This window comes from Zalophus californianus, chromosome 9 (genome assembly GCF_009762305.2).
Source record: "Zalophus californianus isolate mZalCal1 chromosome 9, mZalCal1.pri.v2, whole genome shotgun sequence".
Classification (NCBI taxonomy): Eukaryota; Metazoa; Chordata; class Mammalia; order Carnivora; family Otariidae; genus Zalophus; species Zalophus californianus.
This window is the reverse complement of record NC_045603.1, coordinates 111,516,548-111,540,425: the sequence shown is the minus strand read 5'-3', so window position 1 is coordinate 111,540,425 and position 23,878 is coordinate 111,516,548. Positions and strand designations below refer to the sequence as shown.

The window sequence follows — 23,878 nt, the reverse complement described above, 5'->3', positions numbered from 1 at the left end:
TCCTCTAAGCAAAGAGAGAACCTAAAAGCAGCAAAGAGCAGAAACGAACACAGACAACAGACAGTTAACAGTCACCTTACAGGTAATACAATGGCACTAAATTCATACCTTTCAATAGTTACCCTGAATGTAAATGGGCTAAATGCCCCAATCAAAAGACACAGGCTATCAGATTGGATTAAAAAACAAGACCCATCCATATGCTGTCTGCAAGAGACTCATTTTAGACCCAAAGACACCCCCACATTGAAAGTGAGGGGGTGGAAAACCATTTGCCATGCTAATGGACACGAAAAGAAAGCTGGGGTGGCAATCCTTATATCAGACAAGCTAGATTTTAAAACAAAGACTGTAATAAGAGATGAGGAAGGACACTATATCCTACTTAAAGGGTCTATCCAACAAGAAGATCTAACAATTGTAAATATCTATGCCCCTAACATGGGAGCAGCCAATTATATAAGGCAATTAATAACAAAAGCAAAGAAACACATTGACAACAATACAATAATAGTGGGGGACTTTAACACCCCCCTGACTGAAATGGACAGATCATCTAAGCAAAAGATCAACAAGGAAATAAAGACTTTAAATGACACACTGGACCAAATGGACTTCACAGACATATTTAGAACATTCCATCCCAAAGCAAAGGAATACACATTCTTCTCTAGTGCCCATGGAACATTCTCCAGAATTGATCACATCCTAGGTCACAAATCAGGTCTCAATCGGTACCAAAAGATTGGGATCATTCCCTGCATATTTTCAGACCACAATGCTTTGAAACTAGAACTCAATCACAAGAGGAAAGTCGGAAAGAACTCAAATACATGGAGGCTAAAGAGCATCCTACTAAAGAATGAATGGGTCAACCAAGAAATTAAAGAAGAATTAAAAAAATTCATGGAAACCAATGAAAATGAAAACACAACTGTTCAAAATCTTTGGGATACAGCAAAGGCAGTCCTGAGAGGAAAGTATATAGCAATACAAGCCTTTCTCAAGAAACAAGAAAGGTCTCAAATATACAACCTAACCCTACACCTAAAGGAGCTGGAGAAAGAACAGCAAATAAAGCCTAAACCCAGCAGGAGAAGAGAAATCATAAAGATCAGAGCAGAAATCAATGAACTAGAAACCAAAAGAACAGTAGAACAGATCAACGAAACTAGGAGCTGGTTCTTTGAAAGAATTAACAAGATTGATAAACCCCTGGCCAGACTGATCAAAAAGAAAAGAGAAATGACCCAAATCAACAAAATCATGAATGAAAGAGGAGAGATCACAACCAACACCAAAGACATACAAACAATTATAAGAACATATTATGAGCAACTCTATGCCAGCAAATTAGATAACCTGGAAGAAATGGGTGCATTCCTAGAGAGGTATCAACTACCAAAATTGAACCAGGAAGAAATAGAAAACCTGAACAGACCTATAACCACTAAGGAAATTGAAACAGTCATCAAAAATCTCCCAAGAAACAAAAGCCCAGGGCCAGATGGCTTCCCAGGGGAATTCTATCAGACATTTCAAGAAGAATTAATACCTATTCTCCTGAAACTGTTCCAAAAAATAGAAATGGAAGGGAAACTTCCAAACTCGTTTTATGAGGCCAGCATTACCTTGATCCCAAAACCAGACAAAGACCCCATCAAAAAAGAGAATTACAGACCAATATCCTTGATGAACATGGATGTAAAAATTCTCACCAAAATACTAGCCAATAGGATCCAACAGTACATTAAAAGGATTATTCACCAGGACCAAGTGGGATTTATTCCTGGGCTGCAAGGCTGGTTCAACATCCGCAAATCAATCAACGTGATACAATACATTAACAAAAGAAAGAGCAAGAATCATATGATCCTCTCAATAGATGCAGAAAAAGCATTTGACAAAGTACAACATCCTTTCTTGATCAAAACTCTTCAGAGTATAGGGATAGAGGGTACATACCTCAATATCATAAAAGCCATCTATGAAAAACCTACAGCAAATATCATTCTCAATGGGGAAAGGCTGAGAGCTTTTCCCCTAAGGTCAGGAACGCGGCAGGGATGTCCACTCTCACCACTGCTATTCAACATAGTATTAGAAGTCCTAGCCACAGCAATCAGACAACAAAAAGAAATCAAAGGCATCCAAATCGGCAAAGAGGAAGTCAAACTCTCACTCTTTGCAGATGATATGATACTGTATGTGGAAAACCCAAAAGACTCCACCCCAAAACTGCTAGAACTCATACAGGAATTCAGTAAAGTAGCAGGATATAAAATCAATGCACAGAAATCAGTGGCATTCCTATACACCAACAACAAGACAGAAGAGAGACAAATCAAGGAGTCGATCCCATTTACAATTGCACCCAAAACCATAAGATACCTAGGAATAAATCTAACCAAAGAGGCAAAGGATCTGTACTCAGAAAACTATAAAATACTCATGAAAGAAATTGAAGAAGACACAAAGAAATGGAAAAACGTTCCATGCTCATGGATTGGGAGAATCAACATTGTGAAGATGTCAATGCTACCTAGAGCAATCTACACATTCAATGCAATCCCCATCAAAACACCATCCACTTTTTTCAAAGAAATGGAACAAATAATCCTAAAATTTGTATGGAACCAGAAGAGACCCAGAATAGCCAGAGGAATACTGAAAAAGAAAAGCAAAGCCGGCGGCATCACAATTCCGGACTTCCAGCTCTATTACAAAGCTGTCATCATCAAGACAGTATGGTACTGGCACAAAAACAGACACATAGATCAATGGAACAGAATCGAGAGCCCAGAAATGGACCCTCAACTCTATGGTCAACTTATCTTTGACAAAGCAGGAAAGAATGTCCAATGGAAAAAAGACAGTCTCTTCAACAAATGGTGTTGGGAAAATTGGACAGCCACATGCAGAAGAATGAAACTGGACCATTTCCTTACACCACACACAAAAATAGACTCCAAATGGTTGAAAGACCTAAACGTGAGACAGGAGTCCATCAAAATCCTAAAGGAGAACACAGGTAGCAACCTTTTCGACCTTAGCCGCAGCAACTTCTTCCTAGAAACAACGCCAAAGGCACGGGAAGCCAGGGCAAAAATGAACTATTGGGATTTCATCAAGATAAAAAGCTTTTGCACAGCAAAAGAAACAGTCCACAAAACCAAAAGACAACCGACAGAATGGGAGAAAATATTTGCAAATGACATATCAGATAAAGGGCTAGTATCCAAAATCTATAAAGAACTTATCAAACTCAACACCCAAAGAACAAATAATCCAATCAAGAAATGGGCAGAAGACATGAACAGACATTTCTCCAAAGAAGACATCCAAATGGCCAACAGGCACATGAAAAAGTGCTCAACATCGCTCGGCATCAGGGAAATCCAAATCAAAACCTCAATGAGATACCACCTCACACCCGTCAGAATGGCTAAAATTAACAAGTCAGGGAACGACAGATGTTGGCGGGGATGTGGAGAAAGGGGAACCCTCCTACACTGTTGGTGGGAATGCAAGCTGGTGCAACCCCTCTGGAAAACAGTATGGAGGTTCCTCAAACAGTTGAAATTAGAGCTACCGTTCGATCCAGCAATTGCACTACTGGGTATTTACCACAAAGATACAAATGTAGGGACCCGAAGGGGTACGTGTACCCCAATGTTTATAGCAGCAATGTCCACCATAGCCAAACTGTGGAAAGAGCCAAGATGCCCATCGACAGATGAATGGATAAAGAAGATGTGGTATATATACACAATGGAATATTATGCAGCCATCAAAAGGAATGAGATCTTGCCATTTGCAACGACGTGGATGGAACTGGAGGGTGTTATGCTGAGTGAAATAAGTCAATCAGAGAAAGACATGTATCACATGACCTCACTGATATGAGGAATTCTTAATCTCAGGAAAGAAACTGAGTGTTACTGGAGTGGTTGGGGGTGGGAGGGATGGGGTGGCTGGGTGATAGACATTGGGGAGGGTATGTGCTACGGTGAACGCTGTGAATTGTGCAAGACTGTTGAATCACAGTTCTGTACTTCTGAAACAACGCAACATATTTTAAGAAAAAAGAAAAAGAAGAAGATAACAGGAGAGGAAGAAAAAGGGAGTATGTCAGAGGGGGAGATGAACCATGAGAGATGATGGACTCTGAAAAACAAACTGAGGGTTCTAGAGGGGAGGGGGGTAGGGGGATGGGTTAGCCTGGTGATGGGTATTGAGGAGGGCACGTTCTGCATGGAGCACTGGGTGTTATGAACAAACAATGAATCATGGAACACTGCACCAAAAACTAATGATGTAATATATGGTGATTAACATAACAATAAAAAAATTAATAAAAAAAAAAAAAGAAAATACTTCTCCATTAGTTATTTTCCCTTAATACAAAATAGGTTGATATCTTTAAACTTTGATGTTGTTAAATGTGTCAATTATTATCTTTAAGCTTTTGTTTTTGTTTTCCATTGCTTCCATACCTGAAAACTCCTCCAAAAAAGAAATAAGAAAGCATTCACTTTTGTTTTCTTCTAGTTTTTCATGATTTCATTGTTACCTTTATTTCATTCGCACACCTGGGATTCATTTGGGACTATGGTCTGAGAAAGTATATCTCAGCAGATAAAAATCGTTTTCCAGTAACATTTATGTAAAAATTCCTACTATTCCGCTTTGAGTTGTGCTTTTCATTTTCTTCAGATGCCAGATTTTTACATCAGCTAGACTTATTTTAATTTCTCTATGTATACTCACGCCCTGTCCGATTGTGTTCTTCTAAAATTAAAAACATTTTATTGTAATATTGTAATATTGTAATATAGGCACATATTTTTAAAACTCAGATCATAGAGAAATGTGTTAATAATAAAAATGAAATCTTTCCATTCCTTTCTATTCTTGTGATAGCCCTATTTTTCAGAGACAAACACTTTTAACCATTTCTGTTTTCATTTTTTTCTGGTATTAACTCTATGTTGCTAAAAAAGTATATATAGCCTTGGTCATTATCTTTGAATTTGTGCTAGAAATGATGAGGATTTAGCACATTTATACTATTTTAACTCCTTTCTCTCTTCTCTCAGATTTCATAGTCTTGTTGCTGTTCCCACCCCATCTCCACCTTTTTGGTTAGCTTTGTGAATTAAAACACTACATCTAAATCTCTCTTTCCTGTTTCATCAACTGTGTATTCTGCTTCCTTACCTTGCAATAGAAGATTAATGCTTCTACCTTTTCTTACAGTTTTTAATGTTTACCATTGACAGATCTTATTTTACATTGTCAATGCTGATGTTATGCGCTGTTTGATAGTTAAATATTTCAAGGATTGCCTATACATTGATTCTAATATTGGAAATCAGCAGTGTTTATGTATCATGGTTATATAATCATTTTTCGCTCCAGAGCTAGATTCCTTCTCCCCTTTGCCAAGATCACAGTGCCATTGCCTTAAGAGAGAACATGCATGCACCATATAGGGTCAAATGGATTTTTTCTTCACTCTATCAATTGCTCAAAAAAATAATATATGTTTGGTAGAATTCATGTGTGATACTATTGGACACAGAGTTTTGTTTGTGGGAAAGTTTTTAATTACAGATGTAATATCTTTAGTAATTGCAGGACTACCCTGGTTTTCTGCTTCTTCTGTGAATTTTAAGAAGTTGTGTTTTTACAGAAATTTCATCTTAATTTTCATTTTTTGGTATAAATTTTTTCCACAACATCCTGAAATGCTCATCTTAATTTCTGAAATATCTTCAGTGATGTCTCCTTTTTTCATTATAATAATGGCTAGTGTCTATTTTCCTAATCCATCTTGCTAGGTATTTATCAGTTTAATTAAGCTTTTAAGAAGTGAAATTGCTGGACGCCCAGGTATAAATCCATTCTACTTTTCATAATATGCCCAACAGTTTTCTGAAGTGTCTTCTACCAATTGACACACCCACCAACAGTACATGAGATTTCCAGTTGGTCTACCTCTTGCCAAAACCTGGTATTGTCAGTCCTTTTTATTTTAGCCATGCAAGTAGATGTGTAGTGGTATATTTTGGTTTGAATTAGCCTTTATCTGATAGCTAATAATTTTGAACACCTTTTTATATGTTTATTTGCCATTTAGATATCTTCTTTCGGGAAGTACCTATTTTACCCATTTTTCTATTGGTTATCTCTCTACGAGTTCTTTACATATTTTCATCTGTTTTTACACATTTATATATGTGTCCTTTTTAGGTTATATGTATTGCAAAAATCATCTCCCAACTTTCGGCTTGCCTTTTCACTCTCTCAATGCTGATATTAGATCAACAGTTTCTTAATTTTATGCAGTTCTGTTTATCAATTGTGATATATTACTTATTATGCCCCATTTATTTATTATATCTAGTGCTTTTTAAAAGTCTTTCCCTACCCCCAAATGCATAAAGATATTTCCCTGTGATTTATTTCAGAAGTTTATTGGTTTTGCCTCTTACGTTTAGATATAAAATCTACCTAGAATTGATTTTGAGTATGACTTCTTTTTTTCAATATGAATATTCAATGGGTTTAGCTGGCACCATTAATTGGAAAGACCATCTTTTTCATATTGCACTTTAGTATCATTTTTGTCATAAATTAAATGGCTATATATTTGGATCTGTTTCTGTACTTTCCATTATGTTTCATTTCTGTTTGTCTCTCCTTGTGCAAATGCCACACTGGCTTTTTCACTATGTTCTCATACTCAGTTTGACATATCAGAGTATAAGTTCCTCAAATTAGCTTTTCCTCAAAATTATCTTGACTATTTCTGGACTTTCGTAGTTCCATATAAGAATTTTAGAAAAGGGGTGTCCGGGTGGCTCAGTCAGTTAAGCATCTGCCTTCAGCTCAGGTCATGATCTCAGAGTCCTGGGATGGAGTCCCATGTCGGGCTTGCTGCAGGGAGTCTGATTCACCCTCTCCCTCCGCCCCTCTCCACCAACTTGTACTCAGTCTCTCTTTCAAATAAATAAATAAAATCTTTAAAAAGAAGAATTTTAGAATAAGCTTGTTGATTTCCACAAAAAAAAGCCGCAATTTTTATTGAGATCATATTTACTCTATAATTCAACTTGTGGAGACTTGGTATCTTAACAATTTTAGTCTTCCAATCCATGACCATGTAGCATAGATTTAGGTATTCTCCATAGGTTTTAGTATTCTTAGTTTACTTCATGACGTTTTTAACATTTTTGCATATTTTTCATTAGATATTTGATAATTTTGATGTTATCCTAAATGGTATATTTAATTTTTTTTCATCTTTATTGTTTTGTTGCTAGTACACAGACATAAAAAACATTTTTGTATTGATATTTTATCTAGTGTTCTTATGAGGTTAACTTATAAATGGTAATAGTTTGTAACTTATTTTGAATACTTATATATAATGACAGTTTTATTTCTTCCTTTTTAATCATTCTACTTTTTTCTTACCTTATTGCACTGGCTAGAACCCCTGTTACTATGTTAAATGAAAATGGTGATGTTAGGCATCTTTATCCATTCCTGATCTAAAGAGGAAAACTTTTGATACACCAAACTTAAGTATAATGCTTGCTCTCAGGTTTTTTGTACACTTATTCATCCAATTAAGAAATTTCCTTCTATATCCACTTGCTAAATTCTTTTTAAATCATTGTTAGGGTTTGAATTTTATCAAATGCTTTTTCTGCATCTCTTGACATGAGAATCAAATATCTCCTTTATTTAGTTAACATGATGAGTAGCATTTTATTGATTTTTATAATTATAAATCACCTTGCATTCCTGGAATAAATCCAACCTTGTTTTTGTTTTTATAAATTGCTGAAATAAATTTGTTATATCTATGTTCATGAGAAAAAACAGCCTACAACTCTCTTCCTGTGTTCTGTTCTTGCCATGCTTTGATATCAAGATTATGCTGGCCTTATAGAAATGAATTGGAAAGTACTCTCTTTCTCTATCCTTGGGAAGAGTTTTTCTAAGACCAGTGTTATATCTGCCTTGAGGTTTGTAAATGTTCACAAATGAAGTCATTTGTACCTGGAGATTTGTAAGTGGAAAGGTATTTAATTATAGATTTAAGGTTTTTTTTTTTAAAAAAAAGAGAGAGAGCTGGTGAGAGAGAGATCATGAGCAGTGGGGGGGTAGGAGAAGCAGGCTCCACCCTGAGCTGGGAGCCTGACATGGGGCTCAATCCCAGGGACCATGACTTGTGGGGAAGCCTGACAATCGACTGAGGCACCCAGGTGCCCCTACAGATTTAAGTTTTAAATAGACATTCAGATTTTTTTTTTCTTTTTGTATCAGTTGTGGTAAATTGTATTTTCTTAGGAATTTTTCCATTTCATCAAAATTTGTAAATTTCTTACTTAAATGTATTTTCAATATTTCCTATAATCTTTTAAATGTATGATCTGTAGTGACTTCCTTTTTTTTTTCTGTTCCTGATACAGATTATGTGGGCCCTTCTTTTTCTTTTTCAAACTTCAAAGAACTTAATCTTTCAGAGAACCAAATATCAGCATTGTTGATTTTTCTCTATTATACTTACATTTTCTATTTTATTAATATCTGCTCTTATTGTAATTATTTCTTTCCACCTACATTCTTGAGTTTAATTTGCTGGGAGTTTTTTCCCCTGGTTTTTTGAGCTGAGTAGTGAGATCACTATTTTGAAAAACTTATTTTTTCATATATAGATTTGATGGTTGTACATTTTTGTCTAGGCATAGCATTAGTGGCATTCAACATATTTTGATATGCCATATTTTTATTTTCATTCAGTGAAAAATGTCATTTAGTTCCATTAGGATTTCTTTTTTGACCCAAGGTTTATTTTAAAATGAATTGCTTAATATCCAAATATTTGAGGATTTTCTAGTGATTATTTTTGTTTTATTTTTAATTTAATTCTACTGCATACAATAACATAATTTCAATCCTTTGGAATTTGCTGAATATTATATGTCATCTATATATACTTCACTTTAAAAAAATACATGAAAACCTAACAATACAAATTAAAAAAAAAAGAAATGTGGTGTGACTTGTTTTATGGCCAGCAAATAATTAATTTTGATAAAATTTGGCAAATACCTGAAAAAAGCAGGTTCTATTATTATTAGGTACACTGCTAATTAGGTTAATTTTGTCATTCATATTGCTTACATTTCCTAATCCTCTCTTCAGTTGTTTATACTTAATTATAAAATTAATTATGAAACATTTACAGACTAATTTACATTATTATATTTTTGTTTTTGAAGTTCCATTTAATCTTTGTTTTAGATTTAGTACTCTTGTAAAACTTTCTATCTTTAATATTTTTAATGTAGTGATCTCCATTATTTTTAAGTGCATATCTGATAACTACAATATCTGAACCACATATAGGTCTTATTTCTTAGTATGCCTAGTATTTTAATTAATGATAGACATTATGATTTAAAAATGTATGGCTTTGGATATTATTTTTTTCTAAAGAGGCTTTCCCCTATCCTCTGTGAGGGATCTAGAATGCAATCAGATGAGTTTGATCCAGTCTGGAATTAGTTGCCTTGAAATGGAGTTGCAATCATTTTAAAGCTTGGTGCAGTCTCCAGAGATCCCATGGAAAAGCCCAGGTGTTTACTAGGGCTTCCTTCCCTTTTGGTATACTCCAAAATCCAACTTTTGCTTCCCAAGCACCATGAGACTGTCTCAAAAATTCCACTCTGTGTTTCAGTTGTTTCTGCTTGATTTCCCATACTTTGCCCTACACAGCTTAAGCATTCATTGAATGCTTTACAGAGACCAGTGATGCCAAATGTTGAGGAAATGTTGCGCTGTCTTCAGTATCTGTTTTCTCTGGGATATTAGTCCTTCAAGTCCTGGCTGCTTCAGTGGGAGCAGTGGCCAGCTACAGAAGCCAAAATTTATTTTATGGTTTGAAAAGAAAACCAAAAACTTTTAAGATAATTTTCCACTTATTAATGCTTTTTCTATTCCATCTTTACAAAATTCAGCAAACTCAAGGTCCTTTTTACTTACTTTTTACTTTTATTTAACATTTCTGTAAGTTGGTTGATTTAGTGTTTCCTTTAGGAAGTTTAGTTAATAGAGACTTATATCTTAGCCACTATGAATCTCACTGGACTACCTAACTAGTCAACTACTTTAACTTGAATTTAAAATGATTTTACTACATTTATTTTATTTTTTAAAAGATTTTAGGGGCACCTTAGGTGGTTCAGTAGGTTAAGCATCTGCCTTTGATTCAGGTCATGATCTCTGGGTCCTGAGTTCAAACCCTGCATTGGGCTCCCTGCTCAGCAGAGAGCCTGCTTCTCCCTCTCCCTCTGCTTGTGTGCACGCTCTCCCCCTCTCTCAAATGAATAAATATTTAACCAACTGAGGTACCTTTAGGTGCCCTTAAAATCTTTTAAATATTTATTCATTTGACAGAGAGAGAGAGAGAGCATGCACACATGAGTGCATGTGAGTGGGGAGAGGCAGATGGGTAGGGAGAGGGAGAAAGAATCTGAAGCAGACTCTGCACTGAGTGCAGAGCCCCGACTCAGGGCTCAATCCCATGACTGCTAGATCATGACTTGAGCTGAAACCAAGAGTTGAATGCTTAACTGATTGAGCCACCCAGGTGCCCCATTTCACTACATTTTATTTATTTATTTATTTATTTATTTATTATTTATTTTTATTATGTCATGTTAGTCACCATACAGAACATCATTAGTTTTTGATGTAGTGATCCATGATTCATTGTTTTCATGTAACACCCAGTGCTCCATGCAATATGTAATACGTGCCCCCCCTTAATACCCATCACCGGGCTAACCTATCCCCCCAACCCCCTCCCCTCTAAAACCCTCAGTTTGTTTCTCGGAGTCCATAGTCTCTCATGGTTCGTCTCCCCCTCCGATTTCCCCCCCCTTCATTTTTCCCTTCCTTCTCCTAATGTCCTCCCTGCTATTCCTTATGTTCCACAAATAAGTGAAACCATATGATAATTGCCTTTCTCTGCTTGACTTATTTCACTTAGCATTTTACTACATTTTTAAAAATTGATTATTTATTTATGGCCAATTCACTTTCTATTAATCCCCACTCTGTTAAATGGCTTTACAGGTGTTTGATGACAAATTAGAAACAAAAGTCTTGGAGTAGTTTTAGATTCTCTCCAAGTCAATTTTTTCATGAGTCTCATGTTATCTAAATTTATTTTGGAAAAGAAGTGTGTTTTTTTTTTTTAAATTAAAATAACCACTGGGGGAAAAATCAGTAATTTTACAGCAATTCTATTTTGTGGATTAAAAACTCAAATCAAACCTTAGAAGTCAATCAGAGGCTTTGACTTTCCACCAGAAGAGCTGATATAATATTTGTTAAAAATTGGAATATATAAAAGATTCAGGACTTAAAAAAAATCAACACATTCTGAAATATAGCCCAGCAGGGAGCAAACACACAAGAATCTGAGCTAAGATTTTTTTAAACCTTCAAGATATGAATTTTAAAGTTTATTATAGATTTATATTATATATATTTTTTAAATGTAAAGATTTAATCAACACTCTTTTTGTTAAAAGATTTTATTTATTTTAGAGAGAGAGTGGGGGGGAGCAGAGGGGGAGGGAGAGGAGGGGTAAAGAATCTCATGCAGACTCCACGCTGAATGTGGAGCCTGACACAGAGCCCGATCTCATGACCCTGAGATCATTACCTTAGCTGAAGCCAAGAGTCAGATGCTTAACTCACTGAGCCACCCAGGTGCCCCAACACTCCTTTTTAGTAAATTTACATATGTTATTTATCAATTGTTAAGTCATGGACTGTTTTGTTTTCCTGTGTCCTATCACATAAAATATTTTTTGGAGAGAAATTTGATCAAAATCAAAGGTGGCTGGATAACAAATGAATTCATTATATTGAAGGTGAACACATGCCTATATTTTAGAATGGATAACTTAAACCAAACATGACACTATGAAAATTAACATTTGTTTTTCCTCAATACTGGGACACAGAGTAGTATTCTCAGGTCTTATTTTCCAGTTACAATAACATGAATAGATATTGATGGAACCTATTATCTCAGCAATAACACATTATTACAACCAGTGATTATTTATTAGCAGTAAAATGTTTCTCCAGGGTTTAATTTTGAATGCCTGAAATGAGATAACAAAATCTCAGTCTTGGAAGTGATCCTCTATATAGTTATTGTTTAGGGACATTTTTATTGCTTCACAGCAGTTAAAGTTCCTTAATTGGCTAGTTTTTTGAAATGAAGGCATATGGTGAAGTACCAAGGTCTTGAAAGGCTGATGGGAATGAATACATGCAGAATTAGAAGCCAGATTTTACATGCAAATAGAAATGTTGGGCATGGATGAATTAATTTACCCAGTTCTAGTCTTTCATGATCAGGGCACAGTTGAACTTCAGGTCTGGACAGATGGAGCTATGGGTGGGGTTATGATACAAAACTTGGCTGATCCTGTGGGTTAGAGCAAAACTGTCCTAGAGGATGTTAGCACTGAGCAAGCTAATTCTACTTTAAACTTGCCAAGCAACAGAGGAGTCTTCTTCCTGCAAGTTCTTGTGATAGCAAGGAAAGCTTCTAGTCCTAAAAATGCAGAATCAGGGAGGAGCTCAGGTGTGCAGGAGTTAAGATAAGGATGAAGATCTGGAACTTCTGAGTCACAGGTGTGAAATGACCAAAAAGCATAAAGTAAGAATCCGTTTACCAGATTCAAGAATGCAAGGTCAGAGTAGGCACTAGAGCAAGGCTGATTTAATACTGAGCCCCCAAACTGATACCTAAAGGTTTCCTATATTCTTCCTGACTAGGAATGGAATTGGTCTTAGAGCCTGGGGCAAAGTCAAGTCTCCAAATAGTCCACTCAGCGGTCCCAGCCTTGGGAGAGGAGAGCTTTAAAATAGGAAATTTGCTCCATCATTGGGTCGTCTTTAGAGACCTTTTTATCTGTGGACTTTTTTATCCCTTTCCAGGATTCCTAATTTTGGAGATCAATCAAGATCTAAAGGCAATTTTTGCCTTGATTACCAGGTATTATTCTTGTGACCCCTAACGAAGGTGCAACAGGGGGCCAAGCATCTTCTTCCTGGCATGGCTGCAGTTGTGCCAAGGTTTTACAGATGGCCCAGGGCCCTAGGTTTTTCCCTCCTCTAGTTTCCTTTGAATCTGCTGACTGAGGACTGAGTAATGGCTGGAAGTGTCTATGACTGAACTAAAATCTTCATGCTTCCAAAACACTAAGATAAATTTCCTTAATGGAACTGCTGGCTAGCAGAAAAAGATTCTATAGAATTCTTACTTGTACTTTTATCCAAAGCTTTTTTTCTCTGATTCCAAACTGCAGGCTCTTAGTAGATTGCTTAATTATTTGGAAAGGTGCTGAGCCAGCAGGTGGCCTTGCACAGCCGGGGTCTAACCATGCTGCAGCTGAGTGCTGCCTGTGTCCTACGCAAGTCTACGTCTCAGTAGACTGGCCCCTTCAGGACCACTCAGGCATTCTCTCTTGTTCGGCCTTTTCAGTCCAGAATATCAGGATGGTGACTTGGAAAGAAAAGGGACAGGCAAGCTAGGAGAGCCTGGGATCTGGTAAATAGGCACGTGCAACACAGAGAGGCATGTTCTTGTGGACAGATGAAGATGAGCTGAGGAGGCTCAGCTGAAGGTGAAGAGAAATCCAGTGAAAGAGCTGATCTAATGTTCAGATTATGGACCCAAACGGTAGGCAGTCAAGAGGAGCACAGTATAGGGGGTAAAGGATGGTCTTCAGGTTTTCACAAATCCTAAGTGGAATTTAAATACTTCCATTGACTAGACATTAATTCATCCATCCAGCACTTACTACAACCTACTATGTGCTCTACAGCTGCATTAGATGTTGCCAAGCCCAGATTCTGTCAGTGGAGTCAGGGTTTCTAGTACAAGTCAGAATAGGAGGAAATAAGGAAACTATTTGTTAAGTATAACATTAGGCACTTTCAAACCGAGGATTTAATTTAATCCTTAAAACATTCTGTAGATATTATTATCTCCAATTCTGAAGAATGGCAAAGGAAGCACATTTCATGAAAGTAGGATCAAGTAGACTAAAACTAGAGTGAAGATGATCATCTGTGGGAACTGCTGCTTCCTTACCTGTAAAACAGATCAGATACCTGTCTTAGAGGATAGTTGTAAGGAGGAAATTGCATTCAATGGCAAATAGTAAAGTCCCTACCATAGCCCAAGACGCTGGCTGAGCGCAAGGACTGGAGCCTGGCCAGGATCGCATGCAACAATGCTGGCACTGGGAAAAGGTGGCAGGGGCCATCCTGGCTGCAGGTAACATGGCTCAGAAATCCAGAGCTCAGCCACCAATCCTGAGGGGCCTGGAAAATCAAAGCAGGAGTGAATGGAAAGCAGATTAGTCATTAGCACAAAGCAGGAGCCCAGTCCCTAGAACTGAGGTGTGATGTTAGGGAAGGACTAGTCAGAGGACTGGACAAGAAGGAAGTCAACTATCAGAATTCATTGCTCCCATATTCCCATCTTTGGAGTTGTGGCTCTCGGTTCTTCCTTCCATGACTCAGCGACTACTCAGTTGTTTGATCTGCCTCCAGCCTTGTTTCTCAGACCCCAGGGACTGACTGTCTATGTTTGTCCTCCTGTCTTCTCCCTGCTGATGTCAGCTAGGTTCATAGTAAACTCACTTAATGCTGAGTCATCCCAACTCAAGGGGCCTGGGACTGCCTGATGAGTTACCAGACCTGTAGAAGGCTGAGCCTACCAGCAGGAAAAGTGGGCCCAGATGGGGAAAGAAGTAACTGGAGACACAGAGTATCAGGCACTTCCTGCAGGGATCCTCTACCCTTTGCAGAACATGGTTGGTCTGTCTCAGTTTGGTCTCTGTTCTCAGTCTTTCTAATGTCTGTCTCTCTCTCACACACACATGCACACAACACGATCTTAAGTCATGGATATGGTATGATGGTATCTAGGCCATACTGCTGCATAGAAGAAACTCTTCTTGCCCTTGACTTCTGCAGATTATGATTGTCTCCTTCTCATGAATATGTGAGGGAGACTCCAGCCTAGAGCTCAAAAAACAGGACTTTCTCTAACTCCTGTTCACCAATTATATCATAATTAAATAACAGGGGAGAAAGTTTGCTTTGTTTATGTCATATTTATGTTTGTCTTAATTTATGAAATAGGACCTGGACTGCATTACAGAACTGTCACATTTCTCTAGGTTTAAATTCCAACGCAGAATCCAGTCTGAAAAATTCTCTTTCTTGAACACCCACCAAGTTTGCACTAATCTGTTACTTGAACCCATGTCCACAGAACACCAGCAGAAAAGTTTTTTATTTTTTTTAAGATTTTATTTATTTGAGAGAGAGAGAGAATGAGAGAGAGAACACGAGAGGGGGGAGGGTCAGAGGGAGAAGCAGACTCCCCGCTGAGCAGGGAGCCCGATGTGGGGCTCGATCCTGGGACTCCAGGATCATGACCTGAGCCGAAGGCAGTCGCTTAACCAACTGAGCCACCCAGGCGCCCCAGAAAAGGTTTTTAGATATGGAATCAGAAAGGATGTGATGGTGGAGAAGGGGATGTGTCAATGACAAACAGTATTTGAGTGAGTAGAACCAGGGATAGAAATTATTAAAAAGTTATGAAGAAATGCACAGGGTGATGTATAGAAGTGTTATTATATGGAACCATATTATACACTTGAAACTATATTATACACTTGAAACTAATGTAACCCTGTATGTTAACTAACTGGAATTAAAATGAAAACTTTAAAAAATAAAAAAATAATAAATATGTAAGTAAAAAGACATGTTTGTAAACATATGTGAAGAAGCATATGGGAATAGCCGTATGGTTAACTTATTGAAACTACACTGTGAATAAATCCTCTTTCCAGCAAGATCCTTCATTAAAATGTGTTTGTAAACGTTAAGTGTAGAAGGATATTGGAATAGCCATATGCTTAACTCATTAAAACTATACTGTGTGTAAACTTAAAAAAATGTTATAAAGCATTCATTTTTTCTTTTAGAACATCATTTGCCATATCTCTGAATTCAAGTTCTTCCGCTCAATCATAGCTCAGATAAAACCTTGCTTTGATCATCTCAGTCATGAATAATGTCTTCCTTCTCAGAACTCCCTCAGACCCCCTTACGTTTCTCTCTCATCAGGCTCATTGCTTTGTACTGGGGCAGATCCAGATTCCATAGGTCCTGAAGTTTAAACAATTTTGGGGGACCTCTTTAGGAAAAATAATCGAAAGTGATTAATAACAAATTAGATATGAAAATGCATATTTGTTTAGAATAAAGAAATCACAAAAAATCAAGTCTTAATGAATTGATGAATACAACGAATATTTCAAAATCTAGGAAAATAACATTTTCATTCAGTAGCTACCGGTCTTTCTTCTGTAATGGCTGGTCACATGTTTTTATTGTTGATAACTGGAATGACTAGAATATAGAACTTCACGTATAGATGGACTCCCTCTTTGTAGTACTGCCTCCAGGTTGTGCCTCAAGACCTGTATATTCTATCATTTTGTGCAATTACCAACAAAAAGAAAGAATGGATGGTGCATGTGTATACAAGTGTATAACCACTTACGCTGTGTTATTAAGAGGATTCCTGACTTTGGAAAGTTCTGTTCTGACCAGGCTCTGTTGAGAACCAAATCTCTGTTTACAGTTCTACATGTCTGATTGGAGGAATTCTCCAGACTCCTTTCTGGCTGCACACACGTCAGACCCTTGCATCTCCTCCAGGACCCACTTACTTCCTGGGCTGAGTGCCACAGGGCAGGTTCTTGTCATGGTAAAGCCTCTGTTCTATACCCTCAAGCCATGGACTCAATGAAGCAGCACAGGGGTAGTAAGACGTTTCTAGAAATCACTCTTACACCAGTGCAACTGGCAATCAGTTCATTCTAAAAGGAAGTATTTGTGAGCCCCCTACATATATTTCAGTAAACTCAACTACATGTGTCCTCAATACAACTTTTTTGTTGGGTCTCAGAAATGTCATTGGCCATTTCAATGGTAGGGAAAGTAAGACGGGAAAGAGACAGTTTAACTGTAGTTTTAAAAAAACTTCTCACTTTTGCAAAGTTTACCAGATTGTACGACCATATAAGTATGTTTATAGGGTCTCTCCCCGAGCATCAGAAGGGGCTCATGTAAGTGAGGGGCACTGACATTGGCGCTTCTTTCACTTCATGTTAAATCTGCTTCCGATATAACTTTACATTGTAATAACTTATGTCCTCATTTAATTATGCCTTCTTTATTGAACAGCATTTTTACACTTCCAGTTCCTGATACAATTCTTTTCAAATAGAAGCAACTCAGTGGAATTAACTAAGTAATTCATATACATTAATGGGCAAGTTAGAATAACCTGATCTCTCTCCCAACATCAGTGTGCAGTGGAATATTCCAGGCTGTCCACCTTAAGTCTGCGCCTCCTCCTTGGTTGGGGGAGGTGGCAGGGCACTAGTCAGTAGCTTTGGTCTTGAGTTTCTCTGGAACCACAGGTCTTTTTCCAATGTCTCAAGATGTCAGAGGCTTCTTGATGAGGATTTCTGTAAGGATCATAATTTATTAGTTTAAATAATAAACTTTTTACTATAATTTAAAACAGAGTACAGTAAGAGACTGGTTAATTAAATTATGATGCATCTGAAAAATGTAATTGTATGTTAAAATGGGTGAGACAGAACTTTGACTTTTGAAATGGAAAAATATCCAAGGTGTATCATTAAGTGGGGAAAAAAATGCTTCACTCCAAAATCAGTTCAAAGCTCTCTAAGCAGCACCTTGGCCTTCCAGCTTGCCTGCTCAGGTAACCCTACTACCACTCACTCTTCTGCAACGTCCATGAAAGGTCTATCCCCCAAACTCTACCTTTCTCCCTTTCTCCACTTCCTTCCTATCCAGTTTGGATTCCAAGACCCATTATTTCAACTATTCTCTTGCAAATACTCTAAACTCCCTTGGCCCTTGTACCTTTGCTTCCCCCACCATTTTTTTTTTATTGTGGTAAAATACACAAAACATAAAACTCACCATATTACTAATTTTTAAATGTACAGTTCAATAGCATCAAGTACATTCACACTGTTGTGCAACCATCACCACCATTGATACACAGAACTCTCTTCATCTCGCAAAACTGAAACTCTTAGCAAATTTTTTTTCAGTTACCTTGGAGTTGATTAAACCAAGAGGAAAATGTTGTAATGTTTTCATGCAATATATATTTCGTTCTTTAAATGACACTTGTGACAAATAGCAGAAAGAATTAAGGAATGCTACATTTGTGATCCATACAAAACACCAACATTCGGGGTTGTACAAAATTTAAAGAAATGTCTCAAATACTTTGAAATACTGTAGGAGCCAATACATAGAGTTGTGCCTTTGGTGGGAATAAGAGTGTAGTTTAGGTCACGCTGGAACTACTCAATGTCTTTAAAATCACTGAGCAAGAAAAGCAACATCGGACTTCTATACTGACATAATGTCATCTAACAAGGCTCATCCCTTCCATAGCATGTGGCATCCTTTTCCAGGCTGAGTAATATTCTGTGGTACATGCATACCACACTTTGCTTATCTGGATACTTTGTGTTGCTTCCACATGCTAGCTAGAATTTTAGTTTTTACATTTTACATCTCTTTATAGATATTTCCATTTTGTTCACACATTGTTTACTTGGCTTTCTCCTCATCTTTTTTTAGTTCTTTGAGCATCTTTAAGACCATTGTTTTTTAATCTTTGTCTAGTAGGTCTATCATCTGTTTTCCTCTGGGACTGTTTTTTTCACCCTTTGACCCTTTGACTGGATCATACTTTCCTATTTCTTTGTATTTTTTTGTGATTGTTTTGTTGTTGGTATTATTGTTTAAAACTGAAATTTTGCTTCTAATGATGTGATAACTCTGGAAATCATATTCTTCCCCTGCCCCAGGGTTCACTGATTTTTTTTTATCTTTTCTTTTTCTTTTCTTTCTTTTTTTTTTCCTTTGATTTTTGTAGGCTGTCTCTTTGCTGAGGATTAGCCTGAGGTATGAACTTAAGGTCTTCTCAGGTCTTTTCTGAGCCTGCACCTTTCCCTGGGTATGTGTAGTAACTTTCTAATGGTCCCTGTATATGCAGTTCCTTTTGAATATTCTAGTCTTTAATGTCTGGCTCCCAATAGGGGACAGAGAGAAAAATTCAAGAGGGGAGTCACTAGACCTGTAAATGCCCTGAAAGTCACTTCAGCCGGGGTGGGGGGAGGCTTGCAACAATGGCTGCAGTCCTCCTCTCTGTCTGCACATTGCGGTCAGGGCAGCAATCAGCGATCAGTGCACAGATACCCAGTATTTGAAGGACAGGATTTTTATTGCCCATCCTGGCTCTCCAAAGTTGTGCAAGCTGCTTTAGGAACACATACATGGCTGCTTGCCAGGGGAAAGGGGCAGTTTGGGGAGGTTGAAAGGATGTGGAGGTGGAAAATGCACAGCTGCTACCATGCTATGAACTGAAACTGATTGAACTTAGCCACAATTTACTGTCCAAGTTTTCCCTTGGAAGTTGCTTGACTCCAGAGTTCCAAAATAGTTACACAGGAGAGATTCTGCCAGTGCAATTGTTGTCTAAGTGGGAACACAGATGCCTGTGCTCTCTACTCTGCCATCTTCTCAGAATCCTTGCTGTACCTTTGGTTTTTAATGACACTTCCCTACCTGGCAAAAAACTTCAACTTTGGACCAACCCGGTTGTTTCTCCTTCTTGTTTGCAATCAAGCAGTTGAATCCCACTAGAGAAAATCATTTTCCTGGATAGATTTCTAACCACCATAAACTGAAGATCACTAAGCACTACTGGAATCTTCACATGCCAGCTAGAATTTTAGTTTTGCCAAATGCCAACCAACCTTTCTCAAAAAAGTGGTATCCACTTCTTCATCTTTCTCTTAGTCTTTTTTTCCTTTTAAAAATATGGACTATTTTAAACACCCTTTAGAACATAAGTTCTGTGAAGCTGGGGATTTTTTGTTGTTGTTGTTGTTCAATGCTCTATCCCCAGTTCTTAAAAGAGGGTTTGGCACATGGCAGGTATACACTTTGAATAAAAAAACCCAGATAAGTATACAAATTAAAATAGAAAATGCACTTGTATCACCTCTTTTATCAGATTTGATGTATTACCATCTTCTCTCCACATTTTTAAAAGAAATTAAGTATGGCAGGTAAAGTGGAAGCCTCCTATGTACCCTTCCTGGATCCTATTCACCTCTCTCCATCCCCAGTGAGAGTTGCTGTTGATAATCTGCTATTTATCTTTCTTTTGTTCATCTCTACTAAATATTGTCAAATTATTCTCCAAATATTTTGTACAAATTAATATTTCCAACAGAAAGATTTGAAAGTTCTCCTTGCTCCACATCCAAGTCACCATTTGTTATTGTCAGACTTTAAATATTTTTTCCAATCTCATAATGTGAAATGGCAACTTATTTTGCATTTCTCTGATTACCGGTAAAAATTGAACCATTTTTCAGGTTTACTGGTCATTAGGCAATCTTCTTCCATAAATTGCCATCTCATATAATTTTGGCTATTTTTAAAAATTAAGACTTTATTCTTTTAGAGCAGTTTAATGTTCACAACAAAATTGAGGGGAAGGTACAGAGACTTCCCACATACCCCTGCGCCCACACATTAATTATTAGCATCACATCAAAAGTGGTACATTTTTTACAATTGAGGAACCTCATTGATAACCTACATCATCACCCAAGGTCCACAGTTCACATTACGGTTCTCTCTTGGTGTTGTATATTCCATGGGTTTGGACAAATGTATAATGAGATGTACCTATCGTTATGGTGCCATACAGAATTTTCACTGCCCTAAAAATCCTCTATGCTTTGCTTATTCATTCCTCAACTCCCACAATACTTTGCCTATTTTTTATTGAGTTCCCTTTCTTTCTTTCTTTTTTGTTCTTTCTTTCTTCCTTCCTTCTTTTTTCCTTTTTCCTTCCTTCCTTCCTCTCTTTCTTTCTTTCTTTCTTCTTCCTTTCTTTTTCTTTCTCTCCTTCTTTCTCTTTCTCTCTTTAATTTGTAGGCAACCATTATATACTCTGGTAACTGATCAACTATATGCATTGTCAATATCTTTTTTTTTGGTTTGTGCTTTATTGTAAATTTATAGTATCTTTTTATGAAGGAGTTTAATATTTTAAAGGAGTCAAATTTATCAATTCTTTCCTTGATTGCTTTTGTATGTTAAGAATGCTCTTCTCTCCACCTTCAAGTTTTTTATTGTTATGTTAATCACCATACATTACATCATTAATTTTTGATGTCTCCATCTTCAAGTTTTAATGACATTTTTTAATGCTATGTTCTAAATATTTAGAATGCTACTCTACACATTTAGTATTTAATTCAGCCTGGAGAATAAGCTCAGAACTAAGTCTTATCTTTTTCCATATTGATAACTAATTTTTCCACCACTATTTTATTACTCCACTGATCAGTAATACAACTCCTGACAAATATTAAATATCACTGCATGCATGGGACTGAACTCTGTATTCTATTCTGCTGGGCATCTTGTGCCACAAATGTATTAATCAGTATAATTTTGTCAAAAGTATTGATCTCTTCCCCAGCTTGTTCTTTAAATATTTTTTAGTTATTCTTGTCCTTTTCTCTACCATATGAATATTAAGGACACTTCTCAAGTTCTATATAAAACTGGGATGATATTTTAAACGGAATTAGATTTTACACTGAATTTATAAGTTAATTTGCAAACAATTGCCTTCTTTATTATAATGAATCTTCCAATCCAAAAACATGGCTTTTATTCAACACTCCTCCATTTATTTGAGACTCCCATTACTTTGACAATGAATTATTTTATTTATAATTGTCTAGTACAACTTTCTTGGGTTTATCCTTAGGTAAATTATGTTTTGTTTTGTTTTGTCATTGCAGAAAGTATGCTTTATGTGTTGCTTTCGTAATGGATTTGGAATGTTATTATGTTGAACTTGTATGCAAAAATTTCGACCAACTTTCAATTTAGTTTTAGAATTTTATATTGGTTTATTACTAGAAATAATATTACAGTTAGGTTTTAGATGTACATAAATATGCCTCATGGCTTTCTTTCAAATTCTTGTACCTCTTATGTTTTTGTTCATCTACTAGATTGTCTAGAATGTCTAGCACACTGTTGAATAGAAGTGGTGACATGAAATATCTTTATTTGTCCCCTGACTTTAATGCAAGTGTTTTTAAAGTCTCATCAATATGCATGATTATTGTAGGTTTTGAATATTGAATAATGTTCCCTTCTGTTCCTAGTTTGCTAAGATTTTTAAAAATAATTATGAATTGATTTTTTTAACATATGCTTTTTCTGGAATTAGGGAGATAATCATAAAGACTGTCTTAATCTCTGTATCAAAAGATTTTAGAATTGTTCTGAAATCACCTTTCCACTTCTGAGATGAACCCAACTTAAACATAAATACTGCTGAATTTGATTTGCTATTTTATTTAGAATGTTTTGCTGCTGAGCTCATGAATGAAATGTATCTATAGTTTTCTTTTCTTATATTTTCCCTGATCTCAACATCACACTAGGTTTAAAAATGAGCTAAGTAGCTTTTCTTCTTTTCCAATTCCCTGAAATAATGTGTATAAGTTGGAGATTATCTGTACCTTGAAGATATAACACTCACTCATAAAATCATAAGTACCTGATATTTTCTGGTGGGGAAGAGAGTTTTGATTACTGATTTAGTCTTTTTAATGGCTATCAGAATATTCATGTTGTCCAATTTTTCATTCTGTTAATTTTTGTGATTCTTTTTAAAGAAATGTTTAATCTAAATATTTAAATTTGGAGCATAAACTTGTTCAGAGTAAACGTTTATGTTTTCAAAAAAATTTTGATCTGTCATTAGTTTTTTCAAAACATCAGTTTTTTATTGTTTATCTTCTCTACTGTTCCTTTATTTTTTTACTTAATTGATTTTTATAAAATTATTTTTCTATCTCTTGGCTTCATTTTACAGCTCTCTTCTAGCTTCTTAATCCAATTGCTAGTTTATTTTAAATATATATATACATATACATATATATATTTTAATAAAGGTATTTTGGTGCTATACATTAACCTCTAAGTGCCATAACTTTAGCTGTTTATCATGTAGTACATTCTTTTTTTTTTTTTTTTTTTTAAGATTTTATTTATTTATTTGAGAGAGAGAGAATGAGAGATAGCACGAGAGGGAAGAGGGTCAGAGGGAGAAGCAGACTCCCCACCGAGCAGGGAGCCCGATGTGGGACTCGATCCCGGAACTCCAGGATCATGACCTGAGCCGAAGGCAGTCGCTTAACCGACTGAGCCACCCAGGCGCCCTCATGTAGTACATTCTTTGCTGCTTAGTGCTAACTGTAATTTTTAGTGTGATTTCCTCTTCAACTTATGTTATTTAAGTTTTCAAGCATATTTTCCCTATCTTTATATTGTTGATTTCTAACTTAATTTCATTCAGGTTAGAGAATTTCTCTATATGTTAACAATTCTTTAAAATTTATTGTTTCCTTTGTTATTTAGTACATAATACTTATAATAAATAGTATTTGGAAATATTCCAAAGTTTTTGAAAAAAATTTTCTATGGCAGGGGGTATGTAGCCCTCTATATAAAACTATTAGATCAAGCATATTAATTTTGTGTTTTATGATAGAAAAATGACTGGTCCACACAATTTGTAAGC

At 36.3% G+C, this 23,878-nt stretch overlaps 1 long non-coding RNA gene across 1 annotated transcript in view; it reads right to left on the bottom strand.

Moving 5' to 3' along the window:
• Nucleotides 1–15,947: 15,947 nt before the first annotated feature.
• LOC113921583 overlaps nt 15,948–23,878 on the bottom strand; it is a 71,330-nt gene continuing 63,399 nt past the window's right edge. Inside the window, exon 3 of the long non-coding RNA XR_004820281.1 lies at nt 15,948–17,669. This is a non-coding gene — a long non-coding RNA (uncharacterized LOC113921583). The remainder of the gene's footprint in view (nt 17,670–23,878) is intronic.